This window comes from Dermacentor variabilis, chromosome 3 (genome assembly GCF_050947875.1).
Source record: "Dermacentor variabilis isolate Ectoservices chromosome 3, ASM5094787v1, whole genome shotgun sequence".
In the NCBI taxonomy this organism is placed as follows: Eukaryota; Metazoa; Arthropoda; class Arachnida; order Ixodida; family Ixodidae; genus Dermacentor; species Dermacentor variabilis.
This window is the reverse complement of record NC_134570.1, coordinates 101176094-101203056: the sequence shown is the minus strand read 5'-3', so window position 1 is coordinate 101203056 and position 26963 is coordinate 101176094. Positions and strand designations below refer to the sequence as shown.

General features: G+C 43.1%; 1 long non-coding RNA gene across 1 annotated transcript; it reads right to left on the bottom strand.

Annotated features, from left to right (window-relative positions):
- Positions 1-11223: 11223 nt before the first annotated feature.
- Positions 11224-18658, bottom strand: LOC142574065 (uncharacterized). The gene is made up of 4 exons (XR_012826409.1): positions 18264-18658; positions 16938-17042; positions 14114-14258; positions 11224-11333 (listed from the first exon to the last, which is right to left on the bottom strand). It is a non-coding gene; the product is annotated as an uncharacterized LOC142574065 (long non-coding RNA).
- Between the last annotated feature and the right edge of the window lie 8305 nt (positions 18659-26963).

The window sequence follows — 26963 nt, the reverse complement described above, 5'->3', positions numbered from 1 at the left end:
AACGAGAACAAGGTGAAAGCAGGGGCCAACGTTGCGAGAAGTTGACTTGTCTTTTTCAAGGCGACATATGCTTTGCTCGGCACAGTACGTCTAGGTAGAGTTCTTCGAAAGGCGAGCGGGTTAGGCAACGATTGAACGTGTGTGAGCGGCGGGAATGTAGAATTGAAAATAAAGGGGTGCTATGCACACTGCCGGTGACACGACTGTGTGTGAGCCGGCGTGTCAGAGACCGTGCGTGTAGCACGCCTTTCCTCTCTGCTCCCTTGAGGCCAGTGGGCTATCGTCTCTCTGAAAGACAAATAAATAAGCGGCAGAAAATGATGCTCGTGATAAAAAAACTGAGATCGATCAAATATATATATAATAGAAAAGAAGAGAAGGGCAGCAAAAACAACACTAAGCTGCAAAATGAAGATGACTAAGTTCGGTTACCTATAGCTTGAAATTTAGAATAGCGAATAGATTATAAAACTTCCTTTGAACTGTTTATGCTTATTGGTTAAAATGCCTTGAAATGGATGAGGTATGATTCTCTCTATTTTCTTTCTCGTTCAAAACCGAAATTCAACTGTAAGATGTAGAGTATAAGTTCATCACTGTTATGAACTGGTTGATTGATATTTTGCGACGGCTTTGGGGAGCTTGTAAGCTGGGTCCGTACGACGTCCAATTAACTTGACGTTCATTGATTGTCACATTTCACTGATATTTTGTTTCTTAAAGAAGGAACATTGAAGCAAATAAATCAGATCGGGAGTAGTACAATATAAAGTTAGTTGTCGCTTTGCATGTATAAATGTTTGTGGTGCTTTTAATTTTAGTGTCAGCTTGAAGGTGCCTGAAGGTTTAGCACTTGGGGCGACGACATTCTTTCCTTAAGGGGGGAATGATGTTGGTGACTTTTGCATGTACTAATACGTCTTTTAAGCTGCCACTGCGGCGATAGGTAAACCTTCGTACATCCGAGAACGCATTCCTCAGACGCTCGTTACTTGATAATATTGGGTGGTATTTTCGTAGGATGTTGTTTATGTATGGGAGGGAATTAGGATATTTTGTTATAAAGGCACGCGGTATGTCAAAAATTCAGGTTGTTTCTCAGCTAATTCCGACTGCCTCTCTCATCTTTACGCGACCTCATAAGCTCTGTCAAGATAAACTTGTGGATAGTTTCTTTCTGCTTGCGTTGATTTAAGATTATTCAGGTGGTGGGAATAATATTCATCTTCACTGCAGATTCTTCTTATTCGTTTTGCTTGCCCGACAAAAATTCCTTGCTTTCAGTGTCGCGGGTGATGACTGTTGTAGTCTAAATATTGCTGGCTATCCGTAGGGTTCCGGTAAAGTGTCCTCTCAGTTTGACATTTTCTGTGTAGACCGTCATGTCGAGGAAGTTGATCTGACTAGAAGAGCCGTGAGCAGTAAATTTATTACTCAAGCGAAAGCAATTGAAATGGCTAAGTAGGTCAGTTAACGCTCTTGTGCCGTGTTCCCATATTATAATATGTCGTCAATATAGTGAAGATAAGTTTTGGATTTTAAAGGGTAGGAATTAAACAGGTCGGCTTCAAGCTATCGCATGAGAACGTTTGCATACGTGGGAGCGAATGGTGTTCCCACGGTAGTGCCGAAAGTATGCAGGTAGTGAATAGAATCCAATTAGAAATAGTTGAGGGTGAGAACCAACCCAAGGAACGACAGGTAAGCTTCAGGGGCGGGCGCTCGGGGATTGATTGCAAGGTATTTAGAAACGGCTCCAATTCCTTCACTCATGGGAATGTTGGTGTAAAGGGCAGAAATGAGCAAAGTTAGTAGAATAACGCGGTCGGAAAGGATTCGGTTGGCGTCGATGCCTTCGATAATTCGAAGAAAGTGCGGCGTGCCTTGAACAAAAGATGGGAGGGTAGTGGGGATGTTTCAGAGGTGGTGATTTAGGAATTTATATAGTGACTCAGTAGGCGTGCTTTTATTAGGCACAAAAGGCCGAGCTCGGATTTCTGCTGTAAATATTTCTTCAAAAACCGGCCTGCTTTTTGTGTTAATGGGCATCATGAAGCGATATTCAGATCGCGTGATTAGTTCCCTGGACAGGAGCTCCGATATTGAGTTTTGCACAATATTGCTGTAGTCTGAAGTTGCGTTAAAGTCGACTTTTTTTTTTAATTGGTGTGGTTGCTCAGTTGTCTCGCAGCCACATTCTTGTGTGAAAGCATATGCCTCTTGAAAAATACAAGTCCGCTTGTCGAAACCTTGGTTCTGGCTTTTACCTTGTTCTCATTTTGAGTTCATTCCTAGTCATTTCACCTACTGCATTGCGTCATCGGAGAACACATAACCCTTACACAATAACAACGTTCAAAACCATGCCATCCGCAAGATTGCATTTCAATCGCCCCTATGTAGGTCATCGACATTAAAACAGCATCACATTCTGACAATTTATAAGCAATTAAAATTAACCTTCCCAACCCTTGTCTTCAACTCGTTTAACTCAAACCTTCCTTCAATAATGTTTAACAGAGAACTTATTGATAAAAACACAACTCAATTTGGATCAGCTCATCATCAGCCTGGTTACGCCCACTGCATGGCAAAGGCCTCTCCCTTACTTCTCCAACTACCCTGGTCATTTACTGACTGTGGCCATATCGTCCCTGCAAACTTCTTAATCTCATCCGCCCATCTAACTTTCTGCGGCCCCCTGCTACGCTTCCCTTCCCTTGGAATCCAGTCCGTTACTCTTAATGACCATCGGTTATCTTCCCTCCTCATTATACGTCCTGGCCATGCCCCCCCCCCCATTTCTTTTTCTTGATTTCAACTAAGATGTCATTAACTCGCGTTTGTTCTCGCACCCAATCTGCTCTTTTCTTATCCCTTAACGTTACACCCATAATTTTTCTTTCCATGGCTCGTTGCGTCGTCCTCAATTTAAGCAGAACCCGCTTCGTAAGCGTCCAGGTTTCTGCCCCGTAGGTGAGTGCTGGTAAGACACAGCTGTTATACACTTTTCTCTTGAGGGATAATGGCAACCTGCTCTTCATGATCTGAGAATGCCTGCCAAATGCTCCCCAGTCCATCCGTATTCTTCTGATTATTTCAGTCTCATGATCCGAATCCGCGGTCACTACCTGCCCGAAGTAGATGTATTCCCTTACCACTTCCAGTGCCTTGCTACCTATCGTAAGCTGTTGTTCTCTTCCTAGACTGTTAAACATTACTTTAGTTTTCTGCAGATTAACTTTCAGACCCACCCTTCTGCTTTGCCTCTCCAGGTCAGTGAGCTTGCATTGCAGTTGGTCTCCTGAGTTACTAAGCAAGGCGATATCATCAGCGAATCGCAAGTTGCTAAGGTATTCTCCATCAACGTTTATGCCCAATTCTTCCCACTCCAGGTCTCTGAATACCTCCTGTAAACACGCTGTGAATAGCACTGGAGAGATCTTATGTCCCTGCCTGCCGCCGTTCTTTATTGGGTTTTTGTTGCTTTCTTTATGGAAAGCTACGGTGGCTGTGGAGCCGCTATAGATAGCTTTCAGTATTTTTACATACGGCTATTCTACACGCTGATTACGTAATGCCTCCATGACTGCTGAAGTTTCGACAGAATCAAATGCTTTAGTAGCTTTAGTTAGTAACCTCTGATTGCCTGAAATTAAAGAGAATTGCTCAAACTTTATCTGTTTACGGCGCGGTCCTTCTGGATGCAAAATAGGTGAGGCGTGCAGAGCGGACATAAGACGTGGTTATAGAAAGCAGTAATAGCAGAAAAAGGGTAGTGGCTATTCCGTACATTCATTCAGTATCACACACGCTTTAAAAGAAAGTTGCAAGTAGATATAATGTTAATGTTGCTTTCACTGCATCAGAATAAAGATGCGCGTCTTATGGTGGAGGCATGGCATATCGATAATGGTGGAAGTGCGTGCGTGAGTCAGCCTTCGATTACGTTACATAAGAAAGAGATTAAGTGCCTTAACAGTTATCTCTCACGTAGACCAGCACAGGTACCCGACCGACTCGTGGTGATACCATTCCAGGGCTTGCGCAAATGAGTTTTGTGTCTTCTTTTTTCTTTCGCCTCAGTGCTCCTTTCAGTTGATTGTCGGCGTTCGTGTTGTCCACTTCTCTTCTCTTGTGTCCTGTCTGCACGCCTCACCTTTTTTGCATAACGAATCCTTACCAACTAGCTCAGCATTCTGTCGTTCTAAACGTCCTTCCAGAGCTCGGTTACAACTAACACAAAGGCGGCTTCAATTATAGGGAGTTTCATGAAGGTTATATCTTCATTTTCGCTTTACCCTTGGTTATTTTAGTGCAATGCCACTTACTCCATTTTGTATGCTTTAATAAATTTTGAAATATTAGTTCTGTACAACTCCATATTATACTATGTGACACTATGCCTCTATCAGTTATTTTTTTACCTTGGCACTTCTTCGTTGCGCGAATGTTGGCCTTACGTCTGCTGTTGTATTTGCGTTAACGGGAGTTCTTTTTAAACAACTTTTTGTTGCATCTGCGCAGAGCTCGTTGTTTTTTCAAACAATGCACAGGAGGTCCCTCGAGAGCCTACAGTTTTAGGGGCTCCTTGTGTATATTTTTCAGCCGTCTTTATTTTCATTAGTAAGTGTGTATGTGTTTCTCCTTCTTCAAGCTCTCTTCCAACGTTTATAGATTCCCGTGGGATGCGTGCGCAGCATAAGGGTGCCACCGAGCTTCTGTTGGTATGGGATTCAGGGATGGCGGATAGTGGGATGTCAGGAGAAGCTTATTTCATTGCGTCTGCGATGGGCTACCTGGTTTAATAGCATTTATTTGTTACAAAAAGCAGTAAACTGTTTCTTGCACATTAGAGGCGTTCAGAACTATTTCCTGCGTACGGTTTGCTAAGCAGGTTTGGTGAAACCTTTGCTCGAGTTCACTATCTCTTCAGTTGGAATGGAAGATAGATTGAATACAGGGACCCTATAACGTAGAACTATTCCATTCTGTTTTTATTACAATTTCCTGACGACAAACTTGCGTAACCGCCGACGCAAGCATTGGGCGGCAATTCGCTTCTTGTTTGACAAGCCCAATCAAAATCGTTTATATTTATAGGATGTCACTTTCTTTTGCTTTCAAAGCGAATATCATTTCCTACATCGAGAACTTTTTCTTATATAATTGGCTCACAAGGGCTAGGAGCACGCTCAAGTGGATAGAGTTTCGATGGGGCCGAGCCAACGCAGTGAAAGTGGATAGCCGGATTAGGAGGGTAATGCCGGCGTCTGAGATTTGTTCGCCTCCCCTTACTTCCCTTGCGGTGGCTGGTCGAAAATTGCGGCTACTTGCAACGGAAGGTTTAAAATGCTGTTAAAACGCATCCTCAGAATATTAGAGTTGGAAGAGGGATGTCGTTTACTTGCTCAAAGGTCTCGATAACCTTATACTTCCCCGCAAAATCTTTTATTATAAGCAAATAAGTGCACGCTCCCCGGCTGCCCCGAGTTGCTTGTGCAGCAATCGGTGGTCAGCCGTCTTCTATTCCTTTCGGAACGGGGCAGTGTCCGACTATTCAGAAAAACTTTCAGTTTTCTTCAGCATATTAATGCGTCCTTAACGCGTACACGTCCGTTTGACGTGGACAGTTTTCGTGATTTTGTGACGTCGCGTGACAGACGGTAAAATGGGCGTAACCCGAAAACCTAAACTATTCTCTTTCTTTTGTTCGGCCTAACCATGCATAATTAGTGAGCACATGTCATATCAGATGGGGAGCTTTCGCGGTTTTCAGGACGTCGCGTCACAGACAGGCGCAGTGGGTGGTGGCTCAGAAATTCTATGACCAATCGTGGAGGGCTGATAACAGAATTGGAATAGCTTTAAGTTACAGCGTCCCAGGACAACATTGAGTGGCTGTTAGGCCATGTCGCTTACTGCTGGCACCATTTCCAGTTGAATATTTAGGTTAGAATCCATAAAAATTTCACGAGAGGTTATGAATTGTATTTCTCCCACTTCTACTTTAGAATGGTCTCAGTAGACTGTTGAAATCTGGCTAAACGTTCTGAAGCGTGTAAAACATTGCTGTGAGTCTAGGGACCTAAATTTTCTTCTTTAATTTACATGCTGGCATATTACCAGTTCAGATATGGATGACTGAAAAGGAGTTCGTTCCGTGGCGTAGCCGCTGCTTTCTGTGCAGCAAACTAGAAAGAATTCAAGACGTGCTCCTGAAATGTTGCACCAGGGAGTTCTGACACGTCTTGCAAATTACCCTAAAGAAATATTTTCATTTGCACACACCTGCAAAACTTATCTTATACTGATAACGACGGCGGATTTCCATATACGATATTATTATGTTATTGGAACTACATATAATCTGGACGTTAGACATGGCAGTTCACCATGTCAAAGTTGATACTGCTGCACCTGCAGAGTACCTTTGTGAGACTGATTTCATTTCTGGAAACGAAAAAAGCACGCAAGAAATATACCCGATTTAGTTCCCCGCTTGCAATCGCTGTTGCATATCAAACGATTGAATAAATGTATATTTGTCTTTAGACGGTTGACAATTGTAACATTGCAATAAAGCAAAAGAAGTCAAGAAAAGGCTTCAATGACGGTACTTCTGCGGCCATAGGAAGTCGTCGGCACTCGATGCGCCTGGGGCAATCGAGGCCATGGTCGTGTCAACCACCCTCCGTCTCGGCCCCAAAGCGCTCATGCCATTGCCATTTCTAAACCGCGTAATCTATCATCGGATAACACAAAAAGATCACTCTGTGTGTGACGTCAATACTGTACTGCGCCTCCCCCTTCGCCTGATCTTGAGGCCACAGGTTTGATCCTAGCCGCGCCGACAATATTTCTATGGAGGTCAAATGCCAAATTGCTCGTATACTCAGAGTTACGTGCACGTTAACTAAATTCAACTTGTCTAAATTATTTGCGAGTCCCGCACTACAGCGTTATCATTCAATATATCCTGGTTTTGAGAGGCAAGACCAGATTTGTTTCTCTTTTGATTCTTCCGTTTAGGAGAATTGGATGTGGATGGAAATTCATGTAAAGAATGCTGAAGTCAACTGGCAGCTTCGTCTCTGCTAAGCTTGGAATGTAGTGGAGGATAGCGTTTCCTGGTCAGTCGGTACTTCTTGGGGACCTAACGAGCTGCAACAATAAATGCAAGCACTGCAAGGTGCCCAACACCCTCAAACAGATAGTATGAAAATTTTACGCACGGGCGTCCAACACGTGAATGAAGCAACCGTCGAGTTGATGTGAGCAGGGGGAGGGCAGCGCCGACCAGAGGACCAGGTGATAGTGGTGGAAAGGGCTCGGCGATGTGCCATGGCCCACGGCATGCTTGATTGAGGACGCGAACTACCTAGGGTGAAGATCGTCACCTTCTTCTTTGATAAATAAAGTTGTTGCTACTACTACTATTTCCCTTCGCCTTCCGCTGGGCGTGGTGCTCTTTGGGACACAATGGCTCACCTGCCTCTTTTTGTTTATGGTACTCATATGCATCCATGATATATAGTTATTGTCACATATCTACATAGAACCTTAGCATCCTGACCAGGCATGGCACACACGTGTGCTGTGAAAAGGTGTGGTATCATTGAGCGCAGTATTGAGGTACTGGAAATGTCAGTTCTTTAAAACGCTTTTTATGTAAGGAACAAACAAACAGGTATGGTACTTCGGCCCTCCTGACTACGCTGATTAAAAATATTAAAAAGAACAGGTCATAACTCATCTTACTTGACGTTAAGAGCAGCGTAAAAATAGCGGTTCAAGGATATAAACATTCCCAGAGGCCCAAGCACTTTCTTTAATATTGTATATTATCCAAGCAAAATACATTTCAATTACCAGAAGTCCCTCTGTGAAATCCCAAACCGAATTGACCAGACGTTAAGAAACATATGCGTATCTACCGGGGAGGGGGGGTGGAAAGGGAAACGCGGGGCCCTATAACGTAAAACTATTCCAATATGTTTTTATTCCAATCTCCTGACGCTAAATTTGCGTAACAACCGACCCAAGGAACGAGTGGCCACCCGCAGGGTTGTCTGAACAGACCAACCAAACGCTTTCCTTGTTCATAGGAGGTTAGTTTTGTGTGCTTGAAAAGTCAATAACATTGCCTACACTGAGCGGCTTGTCTTATCTAATTTGCTGACAAGAGGCGAGGAGCACACTCAAGTGGAGAGGGATTCAATAGGGCCGAGCCAGTGCACTGAAAATCGATAACCGGATAAAGAGGGTAGTGTAGGCGTCTGCGATTGGTCCACTTTCCCTTACCTAGCTTGCGATGACTGGTCGAAAATCGCGGCGCATGCAACAGAAGCTTAACATTGACCCTAAATGGATCCTCAGGAAAGAATAGTTGGCAGAATGAGGTCGCAAACGTGCCGAAAGTGCTCGAAAACGTTACACGGCCATGCAAGAGTTTTATTATACGCAGAGGCGTAGCTAGGTCGTCTGGCACCTGGGGCGCTTAGCTCTTCTGTCACCGCCCCTCCCCCCCCCCCCCCTCGGGTGTAGTCGAGGAAGGCGTGGATAACAATTTTCGGGTTTCTTCAGACGTATATGACACCCTCGCCCCCCACCATCCTGCTGGCCCCGTGCACCTGCGCCCCCCCCCCCTTTGCTACGCCACTGATTATACGCAAATAAACCCATGCTCTCCGACAGGTGTGAGAAGCCAGCGCCTGAGCGATCGGCGGCAGCCATCTTTTATTCCTTTCGGAACGGGGCAGCCTGTGGCTATTCAGAAGAAAATTAAGTTTTGTTCGGCATAATAATGCATCCTTAATGCGCAGACGTCAAATTGACGAGGTGAGTTTTCGCGGTTTTGTGACGTCGCGTGACAGGCAGGTGAAGTGGGTGCAGTCCGAAAACGTTTGACCAAAAGCCGGGGGCTAATGCCGAAAAGGCGTCGAATCAAAAATAACTGTTTTTCTTTTGTCGGTCAAATCATGCATAATGAGTGTGTACACATCATATCAGATGGGAAGGTATCGTGGTTATCGTCACGTCGCGTGACAGACAGCAGAAAGGGGGGGGGGTCCAAAAAGTTTCTGACCAATCGCGGAGGGCTGATAGCAGAATTGGAATAGAAGAGTTTGGTATAGTTTTACGTTATAGCGCCCTTGCTCCCCCTTATCTAGTATGTGGGGGGGGGCAAAGTATCTAATTTTCCCCTCCACCCCCTACTATCGAAAACGGGCACTTGCGGCGGCACGCTGGAAAGTCCGACAACACTGCAGGTGAAACTAAATTTTCTTTTTAATAAAGTGATCGCATAAGTAATGCTTTTTTTTTACAACGCAGCCCCTGCTTTACAGCGAGGATTCTTTTAAGGCTTCTCGGGACACCGCGTAGTGGATAAATCGCGGGATTCGCCATACAGGCTGGCGTTGCGGAGCATAGCTGGCGCTGGGCAGTTCCCGTCCTAGCAAATGTCAGCTTGGGCAACTTCCACCATGCCCAGTTTTATTGTATTTTTTTCACCACTATGCGCCTATTCAAATCACGTTGCTACGCTTAACCTGCAGGTGAGTGAGAAGTCCGGATAAAGAATTGTAGTCAGCCGCACCCAAAGGTTGCCTCGCCTTGCCGCATGAAATCGTTGGATTGTCAAACGCTGGAACTACCTGCACTTATTCTGTGTTCAGTGATAGCCTGCATAGCGTTACAGTCTCAGTGTCTTATTACCAGCAAAAATATAACCAAACTTCCTGCAGGTTTAACTGTGGAATTTGATTGTGTTATAATGACTTATCGTAGATATGCGCGTGAAAATGACTTTGGTCGAAATTGCGTCACTTCTGACCTTGACGATTTCATTTTCAGCTTGTTTTTAAATGCGACCTACACGATTACTTATTAACCGATAAGAGGAAAAATAGCACATATTTTACATTTTTTAAGTATTTCTTAAAAATGAGGGCCACTATTTGGTGACGGGTACCGAAAATTTGCACTGTGTAGGTTGCTCATGTGGTCTGAAATCTGTTACTGAACCGCACCTTTCTCGCAATCTTTATTCGTTATACGCTACATTTAGGGGTTTTCCCCTGCTATGCTCGGCAAAATATGCGGTGTACGGTGTTTATATTTATTCGAACTACGAGCCGATGTTCTGAGTGAGTAGCGATATGCGTTTATTCTGTGTAGGTTGATTAGAGCGTTTGTATAATATTACTCATTGAAGCATTCCAGGGTGTCATACTGCCACTAATCGAAATGCTTGGCAGACTCCTAAAGCAACAGCACGATATCAAGACGTGAACATCCGTGAAAACAGGAAAATTTTAAACGTAATGCGTTGCGAAAATTTAATTTTCTTAATTTAAAAGTAACCCTACTAGAAAATCCTATTTGTTTTCAAACGGGTTTCATCAAATAGGGTTATGGAACGGGACCCCGTTTGATCCTGTTCAATCCTGACCTGTTTAAATCCTGTTTATTCCTGTTTAAACCTGACCTGTTTAAATCCTCTTTAAACCTGACCCGTTTAAATCCTGTTTAATCCTGGCCCGTTTAAATCCTGTTTAATCCTGACCCGTTTAATTCCGTCCTATCTAACTCAGACCTGTTTGCCCCTGTTCAGACCTATATTTTGCGACATTCATACCAGTTCCTTTCAGAATGGATTGATGTTGCTTAATATAATTTACTCTTTAAACCTATTATGTACACTTGTGTATTTGCGATCAGCATTGAAGAGAAGTAGATCTGCATTATGTTTGCAACAAGAATGCCACTTTCACATGTAGGTTTGCCTGGTAGATTGCTTGACACGAAGATGAACACAATTTTCGGCATAAATTGATAGCACTACCAACACTGATGTGATACATCATGAACAAGTTTTGTATGACCCACGAGTACGTTCTCTATGTATGACCTGCAAGAAAATGCACCCTGAAGAAGACTGTACCTCATTTTCATATTTACTATAAGTATGCAAATGTAATTCTTGCAAGTTTAGTATATGTTCGATTACTTGTACTCGTCTTAATGCAGTGCTTTTTGCTGTAATGGTTTGTTCACAAATCCACAGTAAAGCGTAATTTTGGGGTGAAAAATGTCAGGCAAAGTATTGGCATGTACTTGTAAGTGAAAAAGACAAGTATACTTTACGTACGTATTTCTGTACACCCACTTGAGCTTTCATTAAGCCTGAAGTCCTCCGGCTTAAGTAAAAGCATGTCATAAATGTCCCAAACACTGTTTATTGGACCTTCTAACGGTATTTCGATGCATCCAGTCTGCCGAGAGAAGACCGCTGGAGTGGGTTGCTTGGGTGAGAGCGAGCAGGGCACCTGAAACAGTAAAGCCAATAATTTATCTTGACTCATGCAACAGGTTGGCACATAGGCAAATTTGCCTATGTTCCCACAGATAAGAAAGGTTCAGCATTCCGGTCATAGGAGATAATGAATAAATCTTATTGAAAAATATGTGGTTTCATGCAATGCCTATGTTTCAAGGGAACATGGATTACTGTGGGAGAATAAGCTGTCATAATTAGCAGGCGATTGAAGCAAGTGTTATAGGAAAAAGATGGACACATCGTTTGATTTACAATAATTACTAGTATTGAAGCAACAGCATACAAACATGAAATACCTTTAAAAACAACACCGACAGGTTGAGATAATAAATTATTCAGAAACTAAACCCTTCTGCCAGCAAAATACCGTAGTGTACTGGCTTTGACATTGCGCTGCTCAGGCAGAGGGCATGGGATTGAATCCCAGCCATAATGGCTGCATTTAGATAGCAGGGAAATGCCAAAACCCCTATGTAAGGTCTATTGGGTACACGTTAAAGGAGACTAGGGATCCCGCCAACTTGAAGTTATAAAAACCGGGGTAAATTTCGAGATAAGCAAACTCACAAAAGTAGAAGGCCCTGGCCATGAGAAGACCATATAAAGCCTTTTAAGGTAGGTGCCAGCAGCCGCAAAATTTCTTGCAAAAGCGAAATATAGCAGAAGCGGTATTTTTCTGTAGATCACTTTTGCAAGGTATTTTACAATTTGACACCCGACATGTTGGGCATCTACGGGCAACAGCAATTCTTGCACAGATCATAGCAAATACTGTTACACCTAGGTATACATAGACACATAGGTATAGGTACAGTCACCGACTGACTTTCCGGACTCCGAAAATTCAGTCTGCTTCACGGCACCGCCATTCTCCCCATGGACCATAATGTATAACAACTTCCGAAAGTTCGGACGCCTTGCAACCTCTCATCTTATTTTTCGGACACTCCTTGAGCCAACTTGATCGAGAGCACCATGCACCGACTCTGACCGTTGGATGGTTCTACTTGCTGAACGCCATTTTTGTTTTGAACGGAGCCTCCTTGCTGCCCCACGAAGTGGCGCTACTGCAAATCCCTGCGCATCATCCATCGTTTCTGCCTGGTGTGTAGCTACAGCAGTTCCGGTCTCAGCTTAGTATGCCATGTCAAGACAATCCAGCAGCTGATTTGTTTGTTTCTTCGTGCACGACGCTGCGAGTAGGCCAGGTTTTTGTTTGTGCAACTGATGTCGGCGTGACGATGTTTGACGAAGCAAGATGGGCCAATTCATTTCACTAATATCTAGAATAGCTACCTGTAAGCACCATCTACCTTTCAACAACATTTGCAAAGCAAAAAAGCTCATCCTGAAAAGTCTGCACATGAAGACACCAGTAGCATCATCAGCGTGGGGCCTCAAGATAATTCGGCAAGCCAAGAAATTACTGACAGCAAGAGTGCAAGCATGCCAACAGGAAATCAGTGGCTGAATAATGCACCTTCTACCAATTGGTAGACAGTGCATTTTCGCAAAGCCCTAACTACAGCAGATCATTGTTCAGGAGTTCCCGAATGCACAACTCTATGCCATTTTCACGCCGACTCTAGGGAAGCACCTCTGCACAGTTGCAAGAAAAAAAGCTAGATGCCCCAAGAGAAATGAGCCCACTCAAGCCATGGAAGTTATGTTTACCTTGTCTTCCTACAACTACTCAAAACCTAGGACTGCTGTTTTGCACAAGGGAACAAACGTCAACATTGGTGCCTCGCCCAACACAAGTGGTCTGCGCAGTAGAAGGTGCCATCAGTCAGTCCACAGATGAGGCCCACATCAGTGCTGTCAGTGTGCTGTACAAATTGCAGAAGCACAGCCTACAAGCTTGTCTGCCTTAGTGTGATCGCACCAATGAACGAAAACCAACGAATCAAGTTTGTTTCGTGCCGAGAACAGTTGCCTCATGCTGGATTTTCCTACAATTCTTTCTAAGCACAGATAATGCTTGGTTTGTTGTGTAGGCATGTAAATGATGAAAAGGCCTGCATCACTATCTCTGAAAAAAATCATGTAACAAAGCACGTACAGTACACAGGTGCAGTGTCTATCACATACCATTTCGTGCAGTAGAGGCTACATCGGATAAACCGGCCAATGTATAAATGACTGGCAGCGTGACCAAGCAAACTTGATGCGTGGGTCAGTTAGCAGTGGTAGTGCACTGCTCTCGGCGCACATGCACCTATGTTTGAAAGCTGCTTGATCGTGACAAAATATAAAGACAAAAGCGCTGGAGAGATATCTGAGGCTTTTCTTATATGTATGACGAGGAACCTAGCACTAGCTCCCCAAGCAGAGAATTACTAGACAGTGAGACTGCTTCTTATCATTGTAAAACAAGTGTCACGCTCACCATGTGATGCATCCTTTTCGTTTCTGTGCGACCAGCATGTATTCAGATCTATTCTCCCCCTTTCACCTTTTGCACAATATCACTGTGCGAGCAATAATACTGAACTGTTAGTAGCAGTCTGTCATGTTGCCTCCTTTCTTTCCTTGTGAATTGTGTGCTAAATAAGGCTTTTTTTGGTGAAAGAGTGTTAGTTTAACGCATAAACTAGCGCCATGGCACTTTGCAATAAAGGAGTTATAATTATCTAAAAATATGTCCATGCAGAACAGTGTCAAAAGAACACCTTAAAGAAAGAACATGAGCGTATCTATCATAAAGACCAATCCTTGTCTTTTTTCCTTAACATAATTTTCAATACCGATATTGAAGTACAAGCTCACCATATTATATCACCTTGTCAATGAAGCAAGGCACAATGGTGCCCAACTGTCGCGGGACCAACTTGGATGTGGAGATCAGCGCAGATCAACAACATAGCATGGTCTGTTTACACTTCTTCTCCAGGTCCAGCAATACCTATAGCAGCTATAAAACAAGTGAGCTTAGAATCAGAAGCGAAACAATATAAAAAGTGACACTGAACAAAGCAACTTTCGTTGAGCATAAATAGGATCGAAATGCTGACATTATGCCCATAAGTAACTTCACTTTGAGCAACAAAGCATCCAATTTAAGAAAGATTATATGTATGAGCTATCTATGTGAGAAAGATTAATCGAACGCCCTCTATTTGCCTTACCCCTCCCTTTATGCATGGATGTCTTCCTGACTGAGTGAGCTGGGCTGATACCAAGTATAGTGTAATTAAAGGTTGTCACTTGGTGGGCTAATCGCGATACCATTGCATGACTTGTACAATAATTTTAATGTGTATTGTAATGCTGGCCATCCTGCAGGCACTGCAACATTATAGCACCCATAAGGCTAATGGTATTACCTGATAAGGTTAACTAATAAGTTTCCCCAGAAGCATAACTCGGCATGTATACTCGGAGGCCATTATTATAAGAGAAGCAATAGCAGAGGTGAAGCTTTATCCTGTGCCATATGCGAAATGGCCGAGCACGCCCAGCTTTTTGGTTACATTCTCACTTGTGACCACTGCAACAGGCTGACTGACATGCGTAACCAGCAGTTTGTAGGACCACATTTTCATAACCTGCAATTTTTTTTACATCTGCAGAGATCAGCCTCAAGCTCCATGATGCGCTGCACTCGAGAAGCATTATAAACTGGCAACATTTAAATGCTATGCTGCATGGTTTGTTGCATGCTTTAGGAATTTACTTATTTATTATAGACATAGCTCATAGGCTCCAGTTGGAGTATTGCATGAGGTGGCAAGAAAACAAATTCTGAACTAACAAGGAGAACATTCAACAAAACAAGTCAGACCAAAGAAGAAAAAATAACATACTCTCATAATAGGACTATGTATCTGGCAGCTAGCTTATAAAAAAGACAATTAGGAATGTTTTACTACTGGTAGCGCTTTAGGGGATGGAATGTAGAATTCCAAGCTTCTTACACTTTTAAGCCACCTTTCGTGGCTTTTTGTTTTGAAGTCCTATTCTCTGTACTATTATAGAAATCAATACCCCCCTCCAAAATTAAACGAAGAAAAACATGTAATGCACAGTAATGTAACACAATAATGTAATGCACAACAGTGAATACTTAGAAAAATGTAATTAAGAACATGGAGTCTATGTGGGCACAGATGTTAGAAGTCTACATGAAAGCATAATAATAAAGGTGGGCAAAGCATTTATGCTTTTGTCGGGCAACCTGCAGCAAGACATACAGGTAAAAGGATATGCATGCCTCACAACACAGTCCCTAAAAATATCTGTCACAATACAGTGTGTAGGTATATCATGCATATCTACAATAGCCCCTAATTATATTTAACTCAGAGGGGGCTACCTATGTAACTTGATCAAACTGAAGGTGGGCCAAATTCTAAATATACGATTCAAGTAGACAGAAAATGGACATATGAAAATGCATCTACAGCAAAAGTGTTGTACATTATGTCATACCTGCCAACCTGTGAACATAATATTTTGTAAAAATGCTGCAGACACTAAATTCTTTGTTGGGGACATAGCACACATTATTTTAAAGCTTGCTCTCAGCACCCCCATTGTTGCATACACATACACATTATTAATAAAGGGAAAATCGCACATCTACCCGCTCGTAGCAATTGCTACAAATAAAACCCGTACGGATTCCTCGAAAGGAAAGCCTCACATTTGAAAAAAAGAAACTGTCCAGGTCTGGGACTCAAACCCGGGACCACCGCCTTTCCGGGACAGCCGCTTTACCATCTAAGATAACCAGGCGGCTAGCAGATGGCCCGGCGAAGTCGAATTTGTCGACAACATGAAGCAAAGGCAAGGGTCTGACGTAATAGTTCTGCGGAAACGCGCAAGGTGTAGAGAAGTAATGAATAAAGGGGAAAAAATATTACGTCAAACCCTTGCCTTTGCTTCGTGTTGTCAACTAATTCGACTTCGCCCTGAGATGTGCTAGCCACCTGGTTATCTCAGATGGTAGAGTGGCTGCCTCGGAAAGGCGGTAGTCCCGGGTTCGAGTCCCAGACCAGGACGAGTTTTTCTTCAACTGTGCGGCTTTACTTTTGAGGAACACATACGGGTTTCCTTTGTAGCAAATGGCACGAGCGGGTGGATGTCTGATTTTCCCGTTATTAATTACGTCTCTCCACCTCGTGTGTTTGCGCAGAACTATTATGTCACACACACATTATCAACCATTATTTAACTTGTCGTGCAGCACAAAAAGCAGCAGCGAACTTGAAACCAGTAACTGACAACATTGTTTTTTTTTAGATTACAGAGCTTTACGCTGCTTCAGGAATTTATCTGACCAAACTTCCCAAAAGCAAGTGCCCCTCTGATGTTCTCGTTAGAGATATTGCATCGTTAATAATAAAGCAGTACAAGTACCATTACAATTAATTTTTACATGCATTTTAACAATGTCATGCCATCAATCTCTCAACAGCTTCAAAACATCTTAACCAACACAACTTCATTGTCTTTCTAAAGTGACATTCATAAAATTGTAAAATGAGCCCACATTTGTAAACCCACGCAAAATTCAGGAGAGTTTCCAAACATGGATGATACCAACAAAATCTGCAGCTCGTGTAAGTGGCAGCAACTGCTTTGCACACACCTTGTCACAGCATGCACATCAGGTACTTTTCCGTGCTGTTGAGGCTGCAGAAGTGCCGCAGGTGCATATGTGGAGGTGCCTCTGGTTCACAAAATCTTGCCATCCCTAAAAAATAATAAATGCTTAATTTATTGTAATCCCTGCTGAAACTGCAAACTTGTGATATAAAAAGATCACGTCACATTTTGAAAAAAGTCTCATACAACCAGTTACATGAAGCTGCAACTGGTTGTGCAAATATCTGATTGTAACATCACAGGCGGTTAAATAACGCGTAAATCGAACTGTAGCAAACATGAATCTACTATGAAAAGGTTTACACAAACGTACAGCTGTATAACGTGAAATGTGAATTGTACAGGCGCCCAAATCTTTAACTGGCGTGCGCGAGCGGCGACTTTTCCGTGCGTCAGCGCCGTATGACGGGGCGCGGCTGGAAAGAGTCTGAGGCTAAGCGCATGCGGACAAAGCGCGCTCAGCTGGGCCCATCGTCTGCTAAGCTGTTTCCAGCCTCGCCCCGTCATAGGGCGCTGACGCACGGAAAAGTCGCCGCTCGCGCACGCCAGTTAAAGATTTGGGCGCCTGTACTATCAAAAAATTCCGTAGGACATGAAAAGCGTTCCAAAACCTAATTTGTTTATGCGGCGAAACAAAGCACTGCTCCCAAAGGACGATGCGCTCAAAATTACAACAGACCACCTCTTTTTCTGGAGAGACAATACAGAAAAGAGAAAGATTTTTCGATCAAAAAGAAACATTGCTTATGTAATTTCGGCTTCTCTGCAAGATCGGAACCCTTTACAAGTACACGAAAACACACAGGACACTAATACACGTCATCTGACGACACTCTATAAACAGAAGAATTTCCATACAAGCTAAAAATCTGGCCATGCGTCGACGAAGGAATCGGGTGCTATCTCGCGCAGCTGTTAGCTGTGAAGACGACACATCGACGTACTACTTCTAGAAATGCCTATACCATTTCTCAATGAAAAATTATGTACACAAACAGTAACTTTCTTTGCTTGAATTTTTATGCCCATTTATATCAAAGAACCACCTGCGCTAGCGTGCTTCATAGGTGAAAGTAAATAAACCACAGATAGAGCTGTTGGTAACATGAATACGTTTTAGGGCAATTTCCATGGAACTTTTTGCTAAATGTGCACTGCGGCATGAAGAACAGCCATTTGAAAAGCACATTTATAATTCTTGCTGCTTTACAAATCCGGATTCGGTTGTTGTACGGATCTTGCGATACGTACAACAGCGCACACTTCACGAACCATAGACAAGAAGAATGCGCGCAAGCGCCGGACTTACCTTTCTCGGCGTACTCGGAAAACGCTCCTTCTAGTGTCACAGGTGCCGCGGCATCGACTGCACCAACGGTTCTTCAGGCGCACGCACTGTTGAATTGCGGATCAACTACAGGACGTAAGAGCACAACTTTCACCAAATTCTTCCGTACAGTGCGATACGATGCGACAGTGCCAGAGGAGGAGATCCTTTTCATGAGCCCGGAACAAAGGAAGCGCGAAGGGTCATATCTTCGACATCGGCGCACCACACGAAGGTTACTGCGGGCTACATTACGCGGTCCCAGGGGTTTTGTGATTCTCAATGCATACAAAATGCACCACAATTTCTCTCGGCACAGCGTACACACGATTAAACAACTACATCGGACGGCGTCAATACACAGCAAGCACTCACATGTAGCGACAACTGCAGGCGGCAAAATAATATCACCTGTAACTTTACCGGCGCTACCTGTGGTGCCATCTGTAGGCCGCCACCGAAAGCGACCGTGCTTTCGGTGATCTCATGGATGGTGACGGCGTTGTATTTCGATGTTATGCGAGTCGTACAGCGTCTTGTACGACGTGTTTCAGCAACGTTGCTTTTAATAGAGAGGACAGCAATCTGCGTATACGCGGTATAAACGTCTCACCCACTTGAAAAACACAACAGGAAATTTTCAGTCTGTCGTATTTTGGGACGTTGTGACTGTCGTTCTGTTCTCTGTAGTGTGACGTCCTGTAGTCGAAAATTCTGTAGTTCCTGATCAATATTTGATTAAAAATTGACAGAGACCACTTTAAGGATATGTAAAATTATTAATACGAAAAAAAAATAAAAATAAGAAGTAGAGAAAAAAATGCTTTCGCCTAGGATTCGAACTTCAGATCTACCGGTCCCGAGACAAGCATCTTACCACTGCACCAAACCGAACTTTTTTTTTCTTTATTTCCAGCTTGGCTACAAGCCTCAAAAGTGTTTGTGATCATAGATCACACTCGTTTTATATGTGTCAAAGTATCAAGCATTGACACCACAGCTTCATCACAGTCATTCATCTTGTACACGTCACGTACCTTCACAACCATTTCCACAATATATTCATACACAGTTCGGCCTTTAACATCGCAATGTCTATATGCCAACAGACTGCGCCATACTGCGTGCAGTCCAAGTAAAAAGATCACATCCATCTGTTCAAAATCCCGTTCAGGCGGTAAAAAACGAATGCCATGTGGATTGAGGGGTAGGTCTATCTTTAACGTTCTCTGTAATATATCCCAAAAGAATATGGCATTATTACAATCGATGAAAACATGTTCAATCGTTTCAGCTTTGTTGCACAGAAAGCATCTGCTTCCCCATGGCACATAAATCCCTCTTTCCTCTAGCCACGTTTTAACAGGCAAGGTTCCCGTGTGAAGCTTGAAAAAGAATGTTTTAACGTTCGCCGGTATACACATATTTTTAACCCTTTTAAGTACGTCTTGCCCAGGCCCTTGTTGAAAAATTAATCGATATAATGGCACCACACCGAACATAGCTACTATTGAATTGTTTAAGCTATGCCAACAGTGTAGATCGCTGTCTGGGTTGCTGTTTACATTTACATTTTAAAAGCCAAGATGCGCTTTCACTTCACTGCGTCAACTACCGCATCTCTAGATGAGCAAAAGTGTTGTTACCATCGACAGGTACATCGTGGAGTGCTAGACCATCGATTTTGCTGTAACGATATCCATATTTGATAAGAAATTCAGAAGTAGACAACGGTGACCGGGGACACTGAGGGTTGTTACTGCTAATTTCGACAGTTGTCTCTTGCTCTTTACACTTTTGAGCTCGCATATAATTCGTGTTCAATGCTATATAGCTACATAAACACTCGTGGGTGAGTCTTCATCCCGACAGAATACTGGCTTCTCACGGCAGCGCTGTACCAGATTAATGAGACCCGAGCGAGACAGCTTTTCACGCAACTTTGTGGAACAATCCAAAACTTCCTTTCCGCTTCGCATAAGCTTGTGCAATATTTCTGGGAAATTAACTAATGTGTCAGTGTAACCGCACATGTAAGTGCACAGGCCTGTGTGCCCCATCTTACCAAATAAAACAAAGCGGATACGCAGCCATTCCCGCAGATGGTATGATTTTGATCAGCGGCCGCTTTTGAGGAGGCCGGTAGGGCGTTGCTGGTGCCGCGTCGTCACGGCACAATTATAACAATTGGCCACGTCAACTTTAATACCGGTGTCGGTGCTATCAATATTGCCGCCTTCAGAGAAGCACGATTGAATACCGCGCAAGAGAAAAGTACAGTGTACACCACCGATGCGAAGCTGACATTTTAAAGGGCCGCGACGGAAAGTGCTTCTGCTGCGACTTCAGAACTCTTGGCCGTCGCGACCGAATGTTTCTGTTGCGACGTCAGCATTGCTGTCGTAACGCCAGAAATGTCTGTCGCAACTACAAAAACGTTAGGAACTTCTTTCGTACAACAGAAATTTCTGTAGTTGCAGCAAGAATTCCTGTTGTCTTTTTCAACTGGGCAGGACCGGGAATCGGTTTGAAATTCGCAGCTAGCATATCGCAGTTTGGTCTGTGAATGTTCCGAGGTGGTCACGCAATTTCTGTAGAGCTTGATAATAGCCCCAATTTAGCACTAGGGGCTAAATTGTCAGGATGTAGAACACTAAAAAAGTTCCTCCCCAGTTCTATTCAAGCATTAAACTGGTATGCATGATACCATCCAGTGTGGTTGCCACAAAGCTCCAGATTAAACCAGCTTTTGTGCCAAACAGGCGACCCTATATGGTGCCACTGCGTCCAGTATAAGCCAGTTTAGTTGCGAACAGGGCCCCTGTTAAGACCCATTTCTGCGTGAACTGGTCGTGCCTATACCTGCTTGCATGCCAAACGGGACCCCGCTCAGACCTGTTCGTGTGTGAACTGGTCCTGTTTATACCTCTTTGCATGCCAAACGGGACCCCGTTCAGACCTTTTCGTGTGTAAACTGGTCCAGTTTATACCTGTTTGCATGCCAAACGGGACCCCGTTCAGACCTGTTCGTGTGTAAACTGGTCCTGTTTATACCTGTTTGTTGCTAAACAGGTCCCTGTTAAAACCAGTTTAAATCTGTATAACCCAGTTTGAATTTAAATAGAATTTTCCAATAGGGAAGAGTCACCGATGAAAGCTAAACCCTAGTTTTTCCATGTGTTTTCGTGCATCATACAAGATTCGTAGCTTGTTTCTCCGGGCTCCTCGGGGAGCTAAACATGGTATCTTGTTTAAATCTGAGGAAAAATAAGGGCGTGATTTGGCCAATGTGTACGCAGTGTTTAAAATGGGTTGATTAAATGCGCGTTTTCCAGTATAATACGTATGCAAGTGGTTCATGGCGTTACTAGTCTGTTTAACGAGCGGTGTAAAACTCAGGCGCCTGCGCTGTCATAATTACAACTACCACTGTGGCCAAATTTTGTGAGCATAAGAAGAGCAATACCCCAAGATTATGTGCGTTGATAAATCCATGTTCATAAAATACAGCGTTAGAAAAATCGTAAGCAAGCGTTCAGAACTATCACGCTGCTTGTATTAGCTAGTTTGCCAATGTTGCAAGAAAACTCGACATTTCAGGTATTTTACTCTTTGAAGGAACAGGCAGCATTTTAAATGAAGTAGGTCGCGTAGTTTAAACACTTCTAGCTTATTTAGAAGCTTTAAGAATAATTATTTAACCTTCACTTCTCTTTCTGTTTACTTGTTCATGTTACATGATTAGTTTTACCTGGTGACCGCATTGAACTAAAGGAGGCAGCTTCATTACGTTCGGAGACTAAAAGGACAAGTTCATTGGTAATGTGTAGGTGGAGTTCAAACTAGATGGGTAAATAGGGCTATCCAAATAAATTACGAACGCAAGCACTCTAGATTCTTAGAGCGTCAAATTAGGAGCGGGGAAGAATTGATCCCGCGGCCCTAGCCGAACTATAAAAGCCACCAAGACAACATTTAGCGAAAATTGGCGGTACGCTATGCAAACTCTGTGTCCGAAGTTAAATGTGGTTGGCTGAATCACAGTCTCCGTAAAATAATTCTTCAAGTTTTAGAGCGTGTGATATGGACGCTATCAGCTGTGCTTCCCAGTGTCCCGGCATATCTCTAGGCTACAGCAGGTATATAGTTTGTGGAAATGGGAGGTGAATCACGCTAAGTGCAATGTGCGGCAAAATTTTCGCGTTTCTGTCCGGCTAGAAGCACTGCAAACGATTAGGGGGCCGTCGCTTACCCCCCTCCCCCCACCCCCCACCCCCGTTCTTTTCAGGCGTCATAACTCGTTCCGACTTGGTTTGAGCGGTGTCCTGGGTGAGCTAAACGAGACACGTTGTTTATATTTGGAGAAAATAAAGGGAGCGTTATGGACAATATGCAGGCAGAAACTTCAAAGACAGCGGAATAATTATGACACTTGCAGCAAATTACGCATGCAAGCGATCCGGAGGTTGATGAATTTGTTTTGACAAAAAAGAATTCATCCCGTAGCCCTGGGATAACTGTGAACTCAACCAATATCAAATCAGCGGAAATTGAGGGGAGGGGAGTGCGGGGAGGGAGCGAGGACAGCGTGGTAAATGTTGTGGCGACGTCACATGTGGACTGATGAATTACTGGCGTTTTAAAAATTCCAAACAAGAGGCGCTCTAAGGCGCTACATGGAGGTAGGTATTCAAATGTGACTATCATTTACAGGGTCTTTCACGTAACGCGAACCGAGGATTTAGAAATAAAGTGGTTAACCGCAACTGAATGAAACCCACGACATATGTTATGCTGTTATGTGGGGCTCCTTACGGTATATGTTATATTACGCTTAATTAGTTATTGCACTAACATCAAGTATGCCAGATTTTTAATATTCACTTTAGGGGCAAGCGCGTTGCGCTACGTTGTAGAGGGCATTCCAGAACGACCGATACAATTTCCCGTGGCAACGTGCGCGCTGCCTGGTGGTTTCTTTCCGGCGTTTACAAAAAGCCCGCGACATATGAAATAAAGACTGCGCTCGTGCGCAGTCTTTATTTGGCGTCGTCTTTATGGCATTATTTCTGGCTTATGTGGCAGTCTTTATGGCATCGTTCTCAACTGTACGTCGAGCCTATCGCTTATAAGGGATGACGGCGCTTCCCTTTTCGTGCGCCTCCGTCAAAGATGCTGACGCACTGTGAAGCCGATGCCTAGAGCCGCGGCCGCTCACTTCGCTACGGCTCGCGTGCACGGTTCTTTCCCACGAAACGCGGTTGAGAGCACGGCAACCAGGCAGCGCATGAGCGCGGTCACTTGGTTTTAGTTTCGATTCCGCGGGATTTCTTTAAACACCGGAAAAAATCACCATGCAGCATGTACGTTGCCACAAAAAATTGGGTCGGTCATTTTGGAATGCCCTCTACAATGTAACCAAACGCACTTGGTCCTAAAGTAAATACTAATAATGGTGCCTAATTGATCTTAGTTAATTAACTAATTAGACGCGATGTAAGAAAAATACCCTAAGAAGTGCCACATGATGGCAAAACATATGTCGCCTGTTTCATTCAGTTGCGGTTAACCACTTTTTCAATATATTTGGTTGAATTTACGTGAAACATCCAGTATATATGGGCAGTGTTTTAAAGTATGTTATAAAATTAAAGAAAGTGAAACGTTTGTTGCAACAGTTAGAAAGAAACACCTTCGTTGGAAATTTGGGTTCTGGTTCTCCAAGGTTGCGCACATCCGCCCTTTTTTCTTCTTATGATTATTGCAAGTAATTTATGTTGACTGTATTTAGTTTCCGACAACCACGCCAATATTATTACCTGAACTAGCGCTACATTTATGCTGCAGATATACTGCAGAAACCAAGTACAATTCTTTGTTTATTTATTAAAATTGTTTGTTCCAAATGCGCCCTTTTTATGTGCGCTGTAAAGCTACTACAAGACGAAATCCCGGACCTCTGAAATGCACTCATTATATTTTGTCCCTATAAATTGTGAGATTTTATATAGCTGCAAGAAATAAATGCAAATTCCAATAACATTTCGGTCCCCCGTATTTCACCAAATGCGATTAATAGATAGGTCTATGTCTGTTAAACATGAATATAACTGACAGAAGCATTACGAGGCTCGTTCACTTATTGTAAGAGCAATTCAACCTGTATATATATATATATATATATATATATATATATATATATATATATATATATACAGGTTGAATTATATATATATATATATATATATATATATATATATATATATATATATATATATATATATAATCGAGAAGGAAGCGAACCAAGTGGCCAGAATTTTATTAGTCATATCATCAGAAGCCAACAAAGAAACGAAGGCACCAAGGACAGCTGAGGGGGAATTACTTCTACTTACTAATTGAATCACAGAAATGATAAAGCAATGAAAATGAAATCCCAGTCTTCCACATTACGCGTGCTTTGGTCGCGCCAATTGCATTTACTTGAACAAAAGTCAATGCAATTGGAATGCAAATGCAACTCAATGTACTTCATCAGTACAATTTAGTTACCCTGTGCTATCTTTGGTGTCCTTGCTAGTTGGCTTCTGATGATATGACTAAGTCTCTCTCTCTGTATATATATATATATATATATATATATATATATATATATATATATATATATATATATATATATATATATATATATATATATACATGCAGAGAGAGAGGACCGATCGTTTGCGGTTCGGCCTCCCCCCTCCTCAAGAAATAGTTGGTGCCAAGCAGTGCTCTTGTGCCATATCATGCTTCCACTTTCTTTTTCGAGCAGCTTGTTTACTTATGTGAGCGACGCATACTTCAAACCACACGATGGAAAGTCCTACGGAGAGTGCAAAACCGGCTAAGGTGAGATGTAGGTGACCCCGAAAGCGCGTCTCCAGACGTGACGCGAATGGAAAATGCAAGTATTCGCCCAATTGAAATCTATTTCTCCTAGGCTGAACGCAGTGTTGATGAACCCGTAAGAGGTTCTAAATTTAGCATGAAAGATGCCGCATTCGAGTGTTCACGTGGGCTTGGGACACGTGGCAACCGGAAGGTCACTGAACACGTCGTATTGGTCATTGCCAGCGGTCTGTGAAGCGCCTATGAGGGCTGCTCACGATCGATAGCAGTAAAAAAAGTACCAGAATCCTAATGCAGAAAGACCGGCCTGACTTTTTGGGCAACGCCTTTATATTACTCCATAAAACAGAGACAAAAATACTGAATGTTGGGATCCCTATATAAAGAGAACCACCGCTTGAGTGAAAACATCAGTTGCTTCGTTTCGAGAACTGCACAACGCTTCAGCTATGGTGAGAAACGCTCTTGATACCGCATGTACGCCAGCCCTCAGGGTAATACTTGGGCTTAGGGAACCACGACAATGACGGACAAAACTAGAATAACTTTTTTGACTGTTTCGAGCCATGCCACATATGGCCAACAGGTCGCTGGTTTTTAATTAACAGTATCTTACGCGTGGAAAGTGGCTAAATTGTGGCTTATGCCTATGGCGGCTACCTACTGCGTCTTGGAGCCTGCTCATCCAGCGATGTTGTGCATACATTTTGTGCATTGTTTCCACGGATGCTAAAAAAATATTTTCCACCTAACGGGAGCTCGTGACGCAATAACTCACTAGTTTTAATGCTCAGTAAGCTTTTCGCTGTTTCGTGCGGCCTTTCTTCGTGTGAACATTCACAGATGAGTGCGAGCAATTAGCTTTTAAGAAGTAGAAAAGGGCGAGTGGTATAAGCTTGCGGAAGTTGTCCCTTCCACTATTCAAGCGGAAGGACTTAGCTTGGCTTCGTGCTCTTACTTATCCGTATATAGCCACTGGTCTCTGCTAGAACAACCCTTTAGCTTCTTACTGCTAAATGTGTTTCAGTTATCGCAAATTAATGTTTGGGTGAGCCCAAATATTCGATCTCACGTTATCCTACATAAAGAAAAGGCGACGGCCGCGCCATCCGGTGAACATAAGAAGAAGCTGAGCGCTAGAAGAAACCTCATGAAGATGAAGCAGACGCGCTAAGTCATTGTGATTACATGTAGAAGAAAACAACCTAAACAAGAGCATCCTCCAAAACAGAAAGGGTGTGTTCGTAGAACACAAAGGATGAAGGTGCGGACGCCAGTTCTATATAGTACACAGCTGTTGAGGGAGCATTAGCCAATCATGGAAGCTGTTGACGCGGTTAAGCTCCCGATGGTCAGTATTCTCCACTTCTGTAGCATAGTCCCAGTCCTGGATAGGTTGAATCTTTAACTGCTAATTTGCTGGTTGGATGTTCGGATGTTAGCGGCGTAATGAGAGATTTTTTTTTACTTTCTTTAGCCCTGTGTAATTTTCTTTCTGAACATTTTGGGATTCCGAAGACGACACTAACAGACATAAGAATGGCTAGATGAGTGAGACTATAACGGACTATTTAGCAGAATAAGTTATTTATAAGAGCAATCGCACAGTTACATTCTACGTTTATATGGTAACATTGTGCTACCTGATCACAGTTACAGGATGCTTCATATATATAATGTTAGGTTAAAGATAAATCATTTTCACATAATGGTACTAAAGCTAGCATTTCCACATACAAATTTGATCTTTTCCTGTTTTACTCTGATTTATTCTTCTAGAAAAGGTCCTAA